Source organism: Neopsephotus bourkii, unplaced genomic scaffold (genome assembly GCF_033783945.1).
Source record: "Neopsephotus bourkii isolate Nb327-2 ecotype Australia unplaced genomic scaffold, CSIRO-AGI_Nbou_v1 NB_1493, whole genome shotgun sequence".
Taxonomy (NCBI): domain Eukaryota; kingdom Metazoa; phylum Chordata; class Aves; order Psittaciformes; family Psittacidae; genus Neopsephotus; species Neopsephotus bourkii.
This window is the reverse complement of record NW_026901969.1, coordinates 6,165,702-6,179,399: the sequence shown is the minus strand read 5'-3', so window position 1 is coordinate 6,179,399 and position 13,698 is coordinate 6,165,702.

Genomic DNA, 13,698 nt, shown 5'->3' with positions numbered 1-13,698 from the left:
CCTAATGTAGCTCTCCATTAGAAAGATTCTTGGGATGGCAACAGGCCTGCTTTGAGCAGGAGATTGGAGTAGATTACCTCTCAAGTTATACGTCAACCTATATTTCCATGATGCTATAGCTTCGATCTCAACAGCAGCTTAGTCACTGAATAACTTAACTTTATCCCAGAAAAAAAAAGGTATAAATGTATAAATGATTCCCCTGATCTATATATATCAGTGTGAACCTGAGACAGCACTTTAATTTTCCATGCAGAGTCATCTCCTTCCCCAGGCAAGAACACTTACCTTGAAATCCTAAGGTAGGCAGAAGGTTCTGAATGTGATGTGTGAAAGTTGAGGTTTGGTCAATTACATTGCTACCCTGGGTGTTTCTGGTGGCTTAAAACTCTTTGCTTTATAGCTTAGTAAAGTGATGCTGGTTGTTATGAATGTTATGTTGATAGCTGGGAGCGACAGGGTAATAGTCCTTTCTTGTTTTCATTACTGGCCTGTAGAACTGCAGTTAATAAAAGCAATGATTTCTTAAAATGCACTTTGTATTGCACCTGTCCTCAGGCAAGAGGACAGCATGCCTGGTTAAACATTTGGCCTTTAGACCAATAGCAGAAAGTCTGATATTCAACTCTGAATCATGTGAGAGGAGAAAGAAGAGCATCCCCTGCTGAAGACAGGGTTTTGAAACTGTATTCTCCATCCTGCTCTGATTTCCTCGAACCCTTTTGGTGCACCCATCTCTACAGCCACTTCCTTTCTAAATTGGAAAGGGAATGCTTTCTTGTTTGGGGATTAGTGACTTGAGCAGAGCCACTGGGATGAGATCAAAGGCTTGTGGGAAAATGATGAGCTATATTTTCTCCAAGTGAAAACTCATCAGCAACCCTCTCAGGGTTCTGTTATTGCAGTAGCATGAACAGTTTCACCCAGATTCATCCCATCACATCAGAGACACTTAATGAGGCACCTAAATGAAGAGTCTCATTGTCTTAAGCTCTCTTATTCCTGTAGAGAAGGAACTCCAGAATGCAATTTAGCACTCCTACAACCTGAATTACTCTTTTCAGGGTGCCTGTCTCTCTCTGGGTGCTAAGGAAGCCTTGGGTGGCTAATGTAGGCACTTCAAAACTTTGTTTTTCAGCCTGAAAGTCAGGGTCTAGATATTTTGTCTATGTTAAGCTTGCAAGTTGTGGTTAATTCTGATGGCTGAATGGTTTGGTGTGATGAGCCAGCCCAGGGCTGACACACTGCTGATGCACACTACCCAGACAGTCTAAAGGGTACTAGAGAGGACACAATAGAGTCATTAACCTCACTGACTCTGCTGTGAACCTACAACAGATAAACCAAAATGGTAATATCTGAACTTGAAAAGTAGTTCCACAAGTGAGGCAGCACTACAGCTAAATACTGTCAACATGCTGCAGCTGTCTGCCCTCCATTTGTTTCTTCTCTTTCCTTCTTGGAGGCTTCAGACTTGTTGTGAGAGCAGGTATGTTTTGTTGCCTTGGTCTACACATACTGAGTGGACAGACTTCCAAGGTTTCCATGAGCTTTGTACAGCCATGTACAACAACTGTGACTCCATGGCTAGCTGTTTGAAACTCCAAAATAAATCTAGGTGGATGAAGACCTGATGTGGAGATCTGATAACACCTAATTGTTCTTGTCTCCCTACCCCTCCTTTTACTTATGCCTTCCTCCAGTCCCCCAGACTCTACTATTCTATGATGCAGTCCCATTGGAGAGGCAGGCAAGCATGAGCTGATGGGCTGTTCCCTGAGCCTGTACCTCCTGTCAAGTGAGCTCTTCCAGAAGGGGTATGAGATGATCAGGGTAACATCCTTCAGGACATCATTTTGCGTGCAGGTGCTGCTGCACATTAACTGTGTTGAGCCTTTAGCCTTTTCTTAGCCCTGGTGGATTGCCTTCTGCTAAATGTTTCTTTACCAGGAGCTCATCTGGGCTCCTTCTGGACCTCAGCTGCTGTGTCTGGGAAGGACTCATTCAGCCATGTTATTTCTCAGCACCAGGTAAGACATCTCAAAACAATTCTGAACAATGGCACTGCATTTTGTTTTGTCTTTCCCTGTTCCAAGGCACACAGTGATGCCTCCCCTTCCATTCACCATGCTCACCAGGATTTCTTTGCACATGTTAGTCCATGTTTTAAGAGTGCCAGTGCAGAGATGGAAAGAGAAAGTGGCACTACAGAGGCAAGTTTTAGCTCTGACATCAGGAAAGGTTCTCTAAAACTGTGGCCTGGATTCCTACCTCCTCAGGCACTTAAAGCAGTACCAAAGACCCCAGTCAAAAGAGATTATACCAGGTGGCAGTTGTTTTCTTTTAGCTTGCCTCTGGTACCATCAGAAAATGCCCATATTCCTCTACTGTCCACCTTCCCTAGGCCAGGGCTGGACCACGCTGTGACTCTTGAGGTGTTAAAGAGGGTTATCTGCATCCTGGAAATCCTCTTTCCTGCTGTGAGCCTGGAAAACACATCCCAAACCTCAAGAGTTGTTCCTATGAAATAAAGATGCTGGTACCCATAAAAGATGCTTTCTTTCCTGTTCAGATGTCAAAATAATACACATTCAGCTTTTGTTTCATATAGTCACCCACTTGTTTGAAGTTGCGAGCACATGCCGAGTGTCAGTTTCCTTCTTTTCTTGTTTCAAAGTGTATGCTGCATGTCTGTATTAAAGTATCTCTAAGCCTAGGAAATCCTTCTTCCTTTCATTGTGCATCTATTGGACACATTACCCATTTGTGTAAACAAAAAAGGGGTATTTTGAAAAAGTGTAAAATCCCAAGTGCTTACTTGAATTAACTCGTTTTTCACCTATCAGTAGATGGTATTTATCTCATTTTGCAGTGAAACTTTACACACACACACGTTCCTGAGGGCTCCAAAGCCCCTAGGGGCTCAAGGATTAATCAGGAATGGTTCAGATGCCTATGTAAGCCTGGCCTCTGATGGAGTGGGCTCCATCTCATTGGAAATCATCTGGAGCCAGGCTGTGGAACGATGCGGAAGGCTGTGACTGCCCAGTGGAGCTTCCTGCTGCAGCGTTTGACCTTTTGGCTGTACAACACAAGAGACCCGGAGCAGCTGTACAGCCTGCAGCAGCCGGAGCAGGGCTGACCCAGCCAGGGCTAGCATGGGGGACCTTTCTTGGTAGGATTAGAGAATCAGCAGTGGCTGCACAGCCAAGTGTTTTCATATAACTTTGAAGTGCATTTTTATGCTTTCATAAATAGATAGTTGTCTTGTTTCTCCAAAGAAGAATGGAGCACGGTTTAATTCCCAAGGACACCCATGTGCCTGTGTGCAGGAAGGAAACATCTTGGAGGTGAGCAGGCATGGGGAGGAGTTTTTGCTCTGTGCTGGTTTGTGGGAACTTATTGCAAGCCACTCAAAGGTTTTATATCAAGTGAGTAGTGTGGTAATGCCCCGGCACTCGGGAGTATTTCAGGGTTGGAGTTCTCCATTTGTTTAGTTTTTTGCTTGCTGTGCATGGGGTGTCAAAGAAAATTAACTGGAGGGGCTATAGTAGCCTGAGTGATGGGGAGCAGATGCCTGGAGACTGGATCTGTGTCTGGTCAGACTGGAGAGTCCCATTTCCAGGGGACCTGTTAGGACCTGGAAGGGATCAGCTTTGTACCCACACTCTGTGGGATGTCCACTCATGTTGTGGCACTACCTTGTGACATGAGTGGTGGGGTCCAGCACCTCTGTGCCTGCCCAGCTGTTCCAGTCCCCAGGAAGATGTTGGAAAAGCCTGGATATCTGCAGGACAGTGGGGAGCAAGTGTCTTGCAGCCACTGTCCCTTGCCATTATCTACCAATAGTATTACTGGGTCACATTCTATGGGAAAAGGTGCACAGTAAGGTAGTTTATACCTGTCAGAAAGGTGGAACAGATGAATAACTTAGAGGCTACAAACTACAAAAGAGAAAGAAGCCAGAAAGATGTAGCACAAAGCTACTGTTCGCATGCTGGCAGCTCATGCTGGCTCTGGAATATGGTTGGAAACTTATGGGTCTGTAATCTGCAGTAAACCAACATTTCGAAAAAAATAGGTTCTCCTGCCCCCCTTATCCATTAGATGATGATATTGATCCAAAATAAATGGCCTATTCAAAGTGATAGGAGCTTTGAATCCCATCACAAAGATGATCAGAGGGCCAGAGCACCTCTCCTGTGAGGACAGGCTGAGAGTTGGGCTTGTTTATCCTGGAGAAGGCTCCAGGGAGACCTTAGAGCAGTTTCCAGTACCCAAAGGAGGTCTACAAGAAATCTGCAAAGGGACATTTTACAAGGGCATGAAGTGACAGTACAGGAGACAATGGCTTTAAACCGGAAGAAGGGAGGTTTAGATGAGATATTAAGAGGAAGATCTTTACTGCAAGGGTGGTGAGTTGCTGGCACAGGGTGCTCAGAGAAGCTGTGGCTACCCTGTCCCTGGCAGTGCTCGAGGCCAGGTTGGATGGGGCTTTGAGCTCCCTGATCTAGTGGAAGGTGATTCTATGAGATGTCTCCTTGGAAATCAGCGCTATAGGCCTAATCTGGCAGTCACTGCTTTAAAAGAGCCCAGAAGATTTGCCTGTAAAAGGATTGTAGGTGGGTATTCTGTGGCATTTCTAAGCCGAATTGCTATAAACTGTAATAGAATCTGTAATGCTTCCGTGATTTGAACAGGAGGCTTGGCAATTATTTTCTTCTTCTGGCACTTTACCATAATTTTTTTCCTCAGTAGAAATGCATGCATAGGAAATAATATTCTGTTATAGAGAATTGGTCAGAAACTGGACAAAATAAATCAATTAGACTGAGCAGTGACTGATCCTGTTCTGAAGTGATTCCCAAATTACAAATGTCCCTCGGCTCTCCATCGCTCTCTCTTCTGCAAGCTCGGCAGCTCTCTTCATTCCCAGGCATTCCCTTCATTCCCAACTTGTAATGTCTGAGGTGAAACGCTATTAAATATAATTAAACACGTTTAGGAGACACAATCTGCCACTGTGCTGGGATCTATAATAACAGGTGCTTAAACACTGCACCAGAAAAGAGAACTCCATTTTTCACGTGTTGCACACCTACTGCTAAGTAGTGGCTTTGTCAAACTCAGTCTTCATGCCCTACTGTTAAAACCTAGGCACCTGGTATAGTATTCACCTCCAGAAATCTTTTCTTTTTCTCCTACTGTCTGAAAATGGCCTCTTACTTTACTGTGATGAATTCAAAATACACCAGAAATGTATTTTCCTGCATAGCTATTCATTCTGCAGCAGGAATATAGAAAAACCAGATGGGACTCATTTTCTCTTACTTGGTCCAAACATTTTAACAAGTGGCTTGTTTTCCTTACCAGCCGTTGGATCCCTCACTGTTCCTAATAGGATTATTTGGATAAATAAACTCATCCAACTTTGGCCCTTTATTAATCATACACCTGAGACAGAACATGCAGAAGTTTATGAGAAGAAAGGATGTCTGGTAAGAAATGAACTAATATTGCTTTACTATGAAGAGACATAAAATTCTTCTTGCCTGAAACAAAAATTCTTTCTCTTGGCATAAATCTCCATTTTTTTTTTCTGCTATAGCTCAACAAACACCAAAAAGTTAACAGATTGGAACATAGTTTGGGAGTGGAAAAGAAGGAAAATATACTATAACTACCTTATGGTTTACAGATGTTCCAGGTAGGCATATAGATGTCTTTTGTTTCAGAGTTATCTCTGTACTATTTTGACAGTGTTCAAACTCATTTCTGCATTTAAGTCTCTACCTACCTTAACTATAGGTGGAAGAAAACAGGCTACAGTCTAGCATACTGCAAAAGCAAGATGAGAAAATCAAAGAATGAAACAAAACCAGTTTCCACAATAGACAGGAAAGTAAAAATATCATAAAGTGAAATGATGAAGTAAAATGTAATGTACATGCTTCTTTTCCTTTGGGGTGAGTTAATTAACAGTGTAAGGACACTATGAGATACAGACATCAGTGATATATTTCAAGGACAAATAACCCAAGCTATTCTGTCATTCCAACCCAACCATCCTGAATGAAGGAAATCAGAAGCTGAGCAGTGCTGCACGCATGCTGATCACAGAAGAGGTGCAGGTTAAACTCCCATATGCTATACTAGAATGCCTTCATCTGCTTGCCAAGCTCTCAGTAAGGAGCTGAAGCTGCAGTAGAATGTGCCAATGGGCTGTACCTACCTTTAAGATGAACTATGGGAACATCTGCCATGACTGAGGTGCTCTGACACACCACCCTGTGTAATGTTCCTTGCTTTCTCCTCATCATCTGGCCCTTTTGTAGGGGGATTAAAGGATTACAAGCACAATTGAACTGATGATACAATAGAGTGGGTGTGGGACTGAATCATCGCTCATACCTGATCACTGAAGGTGTAAGTAGCATTGATGTGTTGCCCAAGTGTGCAAAGAAGACATGCATTGCAGACAGATGCAACAGAGGAAGAGGGCATTATCTGCTCCTGCTCCTTTTTCTTTTTTCTTTCTTTTATTATTTTTTTTTAATTACCTGGTTTGCCAAAAGCTCCTATTTGCTCAGATCTTCTAGGAGGGCATCTCATGAACATCCCTTCCTCAGGCTCATCCATGTCATCTGAGTTAACCAATAGCTAGGAATAGAGCTGTTTAGACTAAAAGAAGGAGATGCTCTCCTGAGGAGCAGGGGAGAGTAGCGATGAGTGGTTGTAGCAAGTTAAGAGCACTCACCTCTTCGGCTGGTGCAGTTGAATTTCTCTTTGGTATCAGGTCCTCCCATGAATTTGGCCCCATGAATTTATCACCCTGTAAACATGGAGCTGGTTCCAACCATGAATTCAATGAGCAGGCATATAATTTTAATGTTTTTACCAACTCCTTCAGCTAGAACTGTATTAGGATGGTTAGCTATGGCACCTGAGAAACTAGCCAGATCTGTGAAAGAAATTTTTCCCAAGTAATCCACTAATTTTGCATATAAAGTACTCATTAAACATAAGTCAAGTTGTGGAAGACTGTATAGGTAATTTCACTGTACTATAATGTCTCTTTATATTAGATGCTAGGGGTATGAACCAAGCAGATGGTAGCATATTTGACAAGAGGTAGAGGAGATGACCCTGCACAATGTCATTCTGTTTCTGGGCAGGACATTTGTCACAACTGCATTACTGCTTTGCTTTGGTTGAGAAGGGTGTGCAGTGTATTTTTTAATTAAATATTTAAGACACTGTTTCCAGTGTGAATGGGGTCTAATAAACCTGTGTACTAACCTTTGTTAACGCTGACTGTGCCTATTACCTTCAATAAATCATGTCATCTCTTAGTGTGCATCCTCATCTATACAATGTCTTCCTCTCAGACACGTAGCAAAGATTCATTAGTTAATGTTTACAAAGTTATTACTTTAATGACTCTCAAGTTTATGAGACTAAAAGGGCATCTTACTCTGCATCCTACTCACCAGCTGAGAGCTGCAGTAACCATCTCTTAAATAAACGCATCATTCACATCAGCCTTTACATATAGCTGTTGTCTGCTCCTGAATGTCTATATAATTCTGCCTGGTCACTGGCTGTCCCCTCTTTATGAGTGCCTAAACTTTCGTAGCAATTAAGGAATAAATTATGTTCAGTTTTACAGAAATTTTCTACTAGAGATGAAGTTTTTTGCATGCACTACTATGATTTGTCACTCCAAGCAACTACAGGGTGATTTCTTTCAGTCATTCCTCTATTCATACGATCTAGAGTACCTCATTCCCCAGTCAAACAGTAGAATCCTACCTGGACTTGGGGACACCAGTAAAATGAAATAAGATTGAAATTCATAAATTTATTTTGTGCCAAATCTCTGGAAGACATTGGCAGGTATTGTAAATGTCTTTTCTGAGCCCCCAGATGAATATACCCAACTGATGCACCTCTGCTTCTTATGCTGTAGTTTAATATGCTACAGAAGGTATCTCTAGCACAGTGAAGCAATAGGAGTCTTGATGAGAGCTATTGAAACACTATGAATGCTCATAAAAGCCTGACTAGGAATAATATATATTGCTGAACCTCAGATTTCCACCAATGAAAATGAAATCAGACTTTGTCCCACGTTGGTTGGTAACATCTTTATTTAGTCTTTTGCCAAAAGGAAATTCAGTGCCATGAAAAAAAGCAGAAGGTGTCAGCTCTTAGAGCAGTTCAACATACCTCTGATTTATATGTTGATGAACAGTCCCTGTGTTAATGCTAAATTAGTGTACACTTATTGTCCATGGCTGCATTTCCCTGTGTTCTTCTGTACTGGGGTTGAATGAGCTCATTTCCACCATGAAGAAGGGAAGGGTATGTGGAGATGTGGGGAACAACAGCTGTTTGCCTGGCATGGCATGAAATAGGCCACAAAAAACTGGATGAGGCTACTTTCCCTTACCAGGAAGCATTACCTGGAAGGAAGAATGGGAAAACCATGAGCATCTATTAATTGATGATGAGATCAACTGTGAAGCAACAGGTGTTTTGGCTTTGCTGCCATCTAGCAGAAGATAAACATCCCGACACCCATTCACCCCCTGGGATAGAGAAGCTGATCAGATGCTGGAGGTAGGTGTGAGATAGTGTGGATTATGGCTAAGGTCTGAGCTGGCCGTTCTGGCCTAAGGCCTCTGCATGTGGCTAGTTGACTGTTAAAAGGTGGCTACCATTGCTTCCTGCTTGTCTTTACTTGCCTTAGTTGGAGAAGACTCCTTCAAGTGCAGAAGGAGCTGAGACCCACGTCACTGGAGGAGTGAGCCAGGCTGCTGCTGCTCCATCAGCACTGTTACACTGAAAATATGTGGCAAAAATAAAGAGACTTAAAAGAACTCAGCTTCTAAAGACAAACCTTTGCAGCAAGACCAGATCCTTTTTCCTTCCTGGGGAAAGGAAAGCACCCCACGTGTGTACAGAACACATGTAATAATAATCAGTTTATAATAACTCTTCTTGATCTAGGTTCGGTCAAGGCCCATGCTAGAAAAAAACCACTTTAGCTTTTAGAACATTTCAAGCAAGTCATTAGCTGATTCTGGGTTTATACTGCTTTATCATCTGAACAGTCTTGAACAAAGCTTACTTACGTCATGATCATGTTAGGCCTCTAAATGAGTTTCCTTTCCTGTAATTATTAATCCTCCAGCTTCCCTCTTTCCTGCAATCTCATTTTCTCCTGCAGTGCATATTCCTTTCGCAGAGACAGATAACTAGATCTTGCAGACAGCCATTTACGGTCTGTGTTCATTAGTTCCCAGGCAAAGGAAGTTGAGCAGACTCTACTCTGATTTTCCTTTTGTTCAATGGAAACTGAACATTTATTATGGTTTTGTTGCTGAGGGAAATTTCAATTGCTAGCGTAACACAGGCTAAACATTCGCAGAAAGAGGAATGTTTCACGTTCTGGAACAACTGAGTTCATATGTATTTTCCAGGGAAGGAATGAAAACCCGCTAAACCTGAGCTGAGGTAAGAGCAATGTGCTTATGAGGCTAAGAAACATTATGAGAAGGTTGCGATTAGGCTCAAACTAAGGATTACGCAGATCAGCCTGGAGATTAAGCTTTAGAAGAAACTGAGGCAAGTTAAGATACAGGAATATGCAGACAAATCACTTGGGTCAGTCTGCCTGTAGCAGTGTTCACTGTATGATTGAAAGTAAGTCATTTTTCCTGACAGATTAGACTGACTTTTTAAAAAGATGAAATGAGAAGTTTTATTACCATTCTTTTTCTGTTGGACATCAGAATATGGTGAAGGTCATTTGTCTGTGAGGAGTATTTCTGCAGCAAGGACACCCACACTCAGTTGAGTTTCTGGGCTGCTGCTTTTTCCTAGGGCTTATGAATTTGGCACTAAATTACATTCTAGGTCTCTAAATTACATTAGATGTTATGTGAATGCAAATATGTGTAAAGTAGTTTAAGAAACACTAAGGGGGAGGAGGGATGTTGACCAACCTTGCTACACGCTCAGTTGCCAGTGGATGTGGAAGGGCATGAAGCGTGCCTCACCTTCCTTGCTGGAGCTGTCAGATGGACACTGCCCTTCAGTAGAGCCTCTCCAGGGGAGAGGGCTGGTTCACACACTCAGCACCTGTAGAGACACAACTCTTCTGAGAGTGCTGTGTGTCAGGGTCTGTGGCTAGAGTAGGATAGACATCACAGAGAGTGTCCAAGAAACTACCATGGCCATCAGGGTACATGAGATGCTCAGGGGAAAAGCCAGGTGCTGTTGGACTTTGCCCTATGCACAGCAGGTGTTGGGTCCTCCTTCTTGTGGTCTCCTTTTAACTTTGCAGTAGGGATAGTCTTAAAATACTTTATTGCACAAGCTTTCTTCAACTGTTTGTTTTTACCAGATCCAGTAGACCAGAGGGGAACAGTGTCCCTGCTTAGATGTGCACCAGTTACCAGCCCTGAAGATCTCACCCCCTCTACTACGGTATCTGTGGTGCAGTGACATGGATTGCATAGGCTCTTTGTGGGGCTCAGCTTAGCAGAATTTCAGGGTTAGCCTCTGCACCTAATTGAGAAGGGAAACATTCATGTATGCTTAAGTGAAATAGGCGACCTTAACCAAGAGAGAAAATGAGAGAACAACTTCAGCTTTAAAACAAAATAGCTTTCAAAGCACATTGTTAGTGACACCCAAATAATGGTTTTAAATCCAGTAAAATTACATCCAGTAGAGTATTTTTCAAAAAACGAGAATGTCTCCTGCTGCAGAAATGTGCATTTTAGTCATTCAAATAACACTGGTGTAGGAGTACAATTATGATTTAAAACCAGATTAAAATAAATTGATTTTTGCATTAACCTACTGGTGCCTTTACAATCATTTCAGTCCTTCTGAAGTTCCCCTCAGTGCATGTTTTCTTTATGGACTGAGAACTCCCAGGAGCTCCAGGCAGTGCTCCTCTTAATCTTCACCAGACCACTACTGGTAGAGTTAGGGTTGTTCTGAAGTAAGAGCTGTACCTGCTATCCAAACCTATCCCCCGAACGCAAGGGGTCTGTAAACCTACGTGCCAGTCAGATTCAAAGAAAGTAGTGTGCATGCTCCTTATTTTATTCTGACTTACTGCTTAATCCTCTATTAAATCACTCACAGCCCTGTAAGCACTTTCTGTGATAATTTGCTTACAGTTGCTCTAGCAGTTAGAACGGAGCATGGCTGTGCCAGCATAGTCTCCTTAATGGTAGGATGTTAATGGTGGTCCTCTGAGTATACTTTAACTTGCACTTGAATTACATTTTCAGGGCAGGAATTATATTTTCAGATGTTGTGTATCAGGTAATGGGGTTTTCTTCCAGTACAGGGTCCTAGGAAGCTTTTTACACAAGCAATAAATGCAGCTAATTAGAGGAAGCAGAGAGTTGTGTCTTCCCTTTTGTAGAGAGCATATGACATTGCCCAGAAAAGGACAGTTTGCCCAAGCAACACAGAGTTAGCTAAAACAGGTTTACGAAAAACCAGTATTGGCTGATGGATTTATGGGTTACTGGTAAGTGACCAAAAGCGGGAAATAGCAAAGCTTCCTAAACCACCACCATCTATTATAAATGTGGGTTTCCGTCTTTTAACATTCGTTGCTAGTATTCATTCACTCTTCACTGTGTTTTATTCCTTCCTTTTAACATAATATGTAGTTTTCACAGAGGAGGAAAAAGTGGATTTTTTTATTAATGTCCTCTCTGTAGGATTTTTGCTTCTTTACAGCAACAGTTCTTTGTGTGCAAATAACTGAATGGACAACTCTGCTTCCAGCAGTGACTTACAAGTTCAGCAGTTGTCAATAAGGCATAGTTATGGAACAATGCTGCACGAGCTGCAGTTTTGAAGCATGACTTTACCCGCACTGAAACTGTTTGTTCTGTTGTATGAAGGCTGATAGCTTTGTGGGAAATGTGTTCAAGAGCTATCGAGGAAAAGGCTCTCTGAAAATTCTCAAAAGCAGAAACCTTCTTAAAAACATAGAGAGAGAATTTGGTGCTGAAGATGTCAGGAATTGGCGTCTTTCTCTCCAGCATGAAACCATGAGCAGCAATAGAAATGAGTGCCTTTGTCCCCCTGATGTTGAGCTGTTCCCACTCTCAGAGAATATGTGGCTACTTAGAAAGGCTCCTATCTGGGTAGGACCACAATAACCTTAAAAAAACTGTGGACAGAATTTGTCAGAACTCAAGCATGTCAGTACTTCTGTAGTGAAGGATGCTCCCACTTGTCTGTCCTCTGAGATTTCCATTATTGAGACATGCCTGTGTCTAGGGCTTTCTGGAAATTATAGTTTTTTTGGGGCCAAAATGAACCTTTTGAATGGCTTGTCTGAAGAAGGTGTTCGGAAAGGGAGTCGACTGCAAGTCCACTAAGAACCATGACAAAATGATGTTGAATAGATGATGAAGAACACTGTTAGCTATGCTGTTAAGAGTTCCTGGAGACTATACCACTTCTACCTCCCCATGCTTCCTTTTCCCTGCAAAAAATATCAAGCCCTACATAGGCAAATAGTTTTATAGGGTAGTAGACTCCATTTGTCTACATGAGCTAGAAAACCCATTTAGCACTTTTCTCAACTCTTCAAATACATACTTGGTATGGATATTAATGTGATTTTCCTGGCCACAGTAGATGGGGGTTTGGGCATGGCAGTGAAATGCTCACAGCAATTTGTTGCTAAGCAGAAATGTTGCTTAGTTTCATATCAACTGGAATGCTTTATATGTGTATGGCTTCCATTTCATATGTGCCTTTCAATGGTTGAAATTTGGAAGCTATGAACATGTACATACCCCTAGTCATACTTGGCTCCAGGGCCAAAATGTTGGTAGGACAGAATTTCATTGAGATAGATGAAGTGAGAAAAAACATTGTATGACAAAACCTTACTGCAGGCATTAAAAAATATATTGAAATGAGACACCTTAGACTAACTAGCATGCCACCAAGATATTTTCCTTGGGCATTAATTTTCTCAGCATCTCCAGATGTACCTAATGTCCTGAACTTATTTATGGAAGTTAGTCCTTTTCTTCTCCTTTTCCCTACCTTTCCTTCAGAAGTACAAAGTTAACCCCTGTTTACTTCATTTCCTTAACCAAACTGCACCAAATTAGTTCCTGGTGCAAATTCATCAACTTCAGCACAGTATCACCAAGGATTATCTTGGTCTGTGCACCAGTCCTTAAGGGAAAATAAACCAATTTAATCAGATATAACTGACATAATTAACAAAGAGCCTGTCTTTACCTTGATGTCCACTGTCTTCACAGTCCAAAAAATGGCATGAAGTGACTTAGGCATTCTGGGATGCTTGAATGTCCTCAGAGTGGTGTGGTAGCCTCACAGAATTGAAAGCATTAGGAAGCAGAGATCAAAGCAAGCTCCTTTTATAGTTTTGCTTTTTGTGAAACAAATTCTCTCTTTGTAGTATGTTACAATACAAATTCTGAAGTCTTTCAAGTGATATGTCATCCAAATCTTAAGTGGGGCTATTTTCATCTACACTGTGTCATGCTGGATGTCCCATGTAAGTGACTCATTCATCCCTAAAAGTCTCCCGGAATTGTGCCACTGTGCAACAGGATATTCATTAAAAAAAAGTCTATCCCTGAACAACAAACCAAAATTGCACTGCTGAGTTAC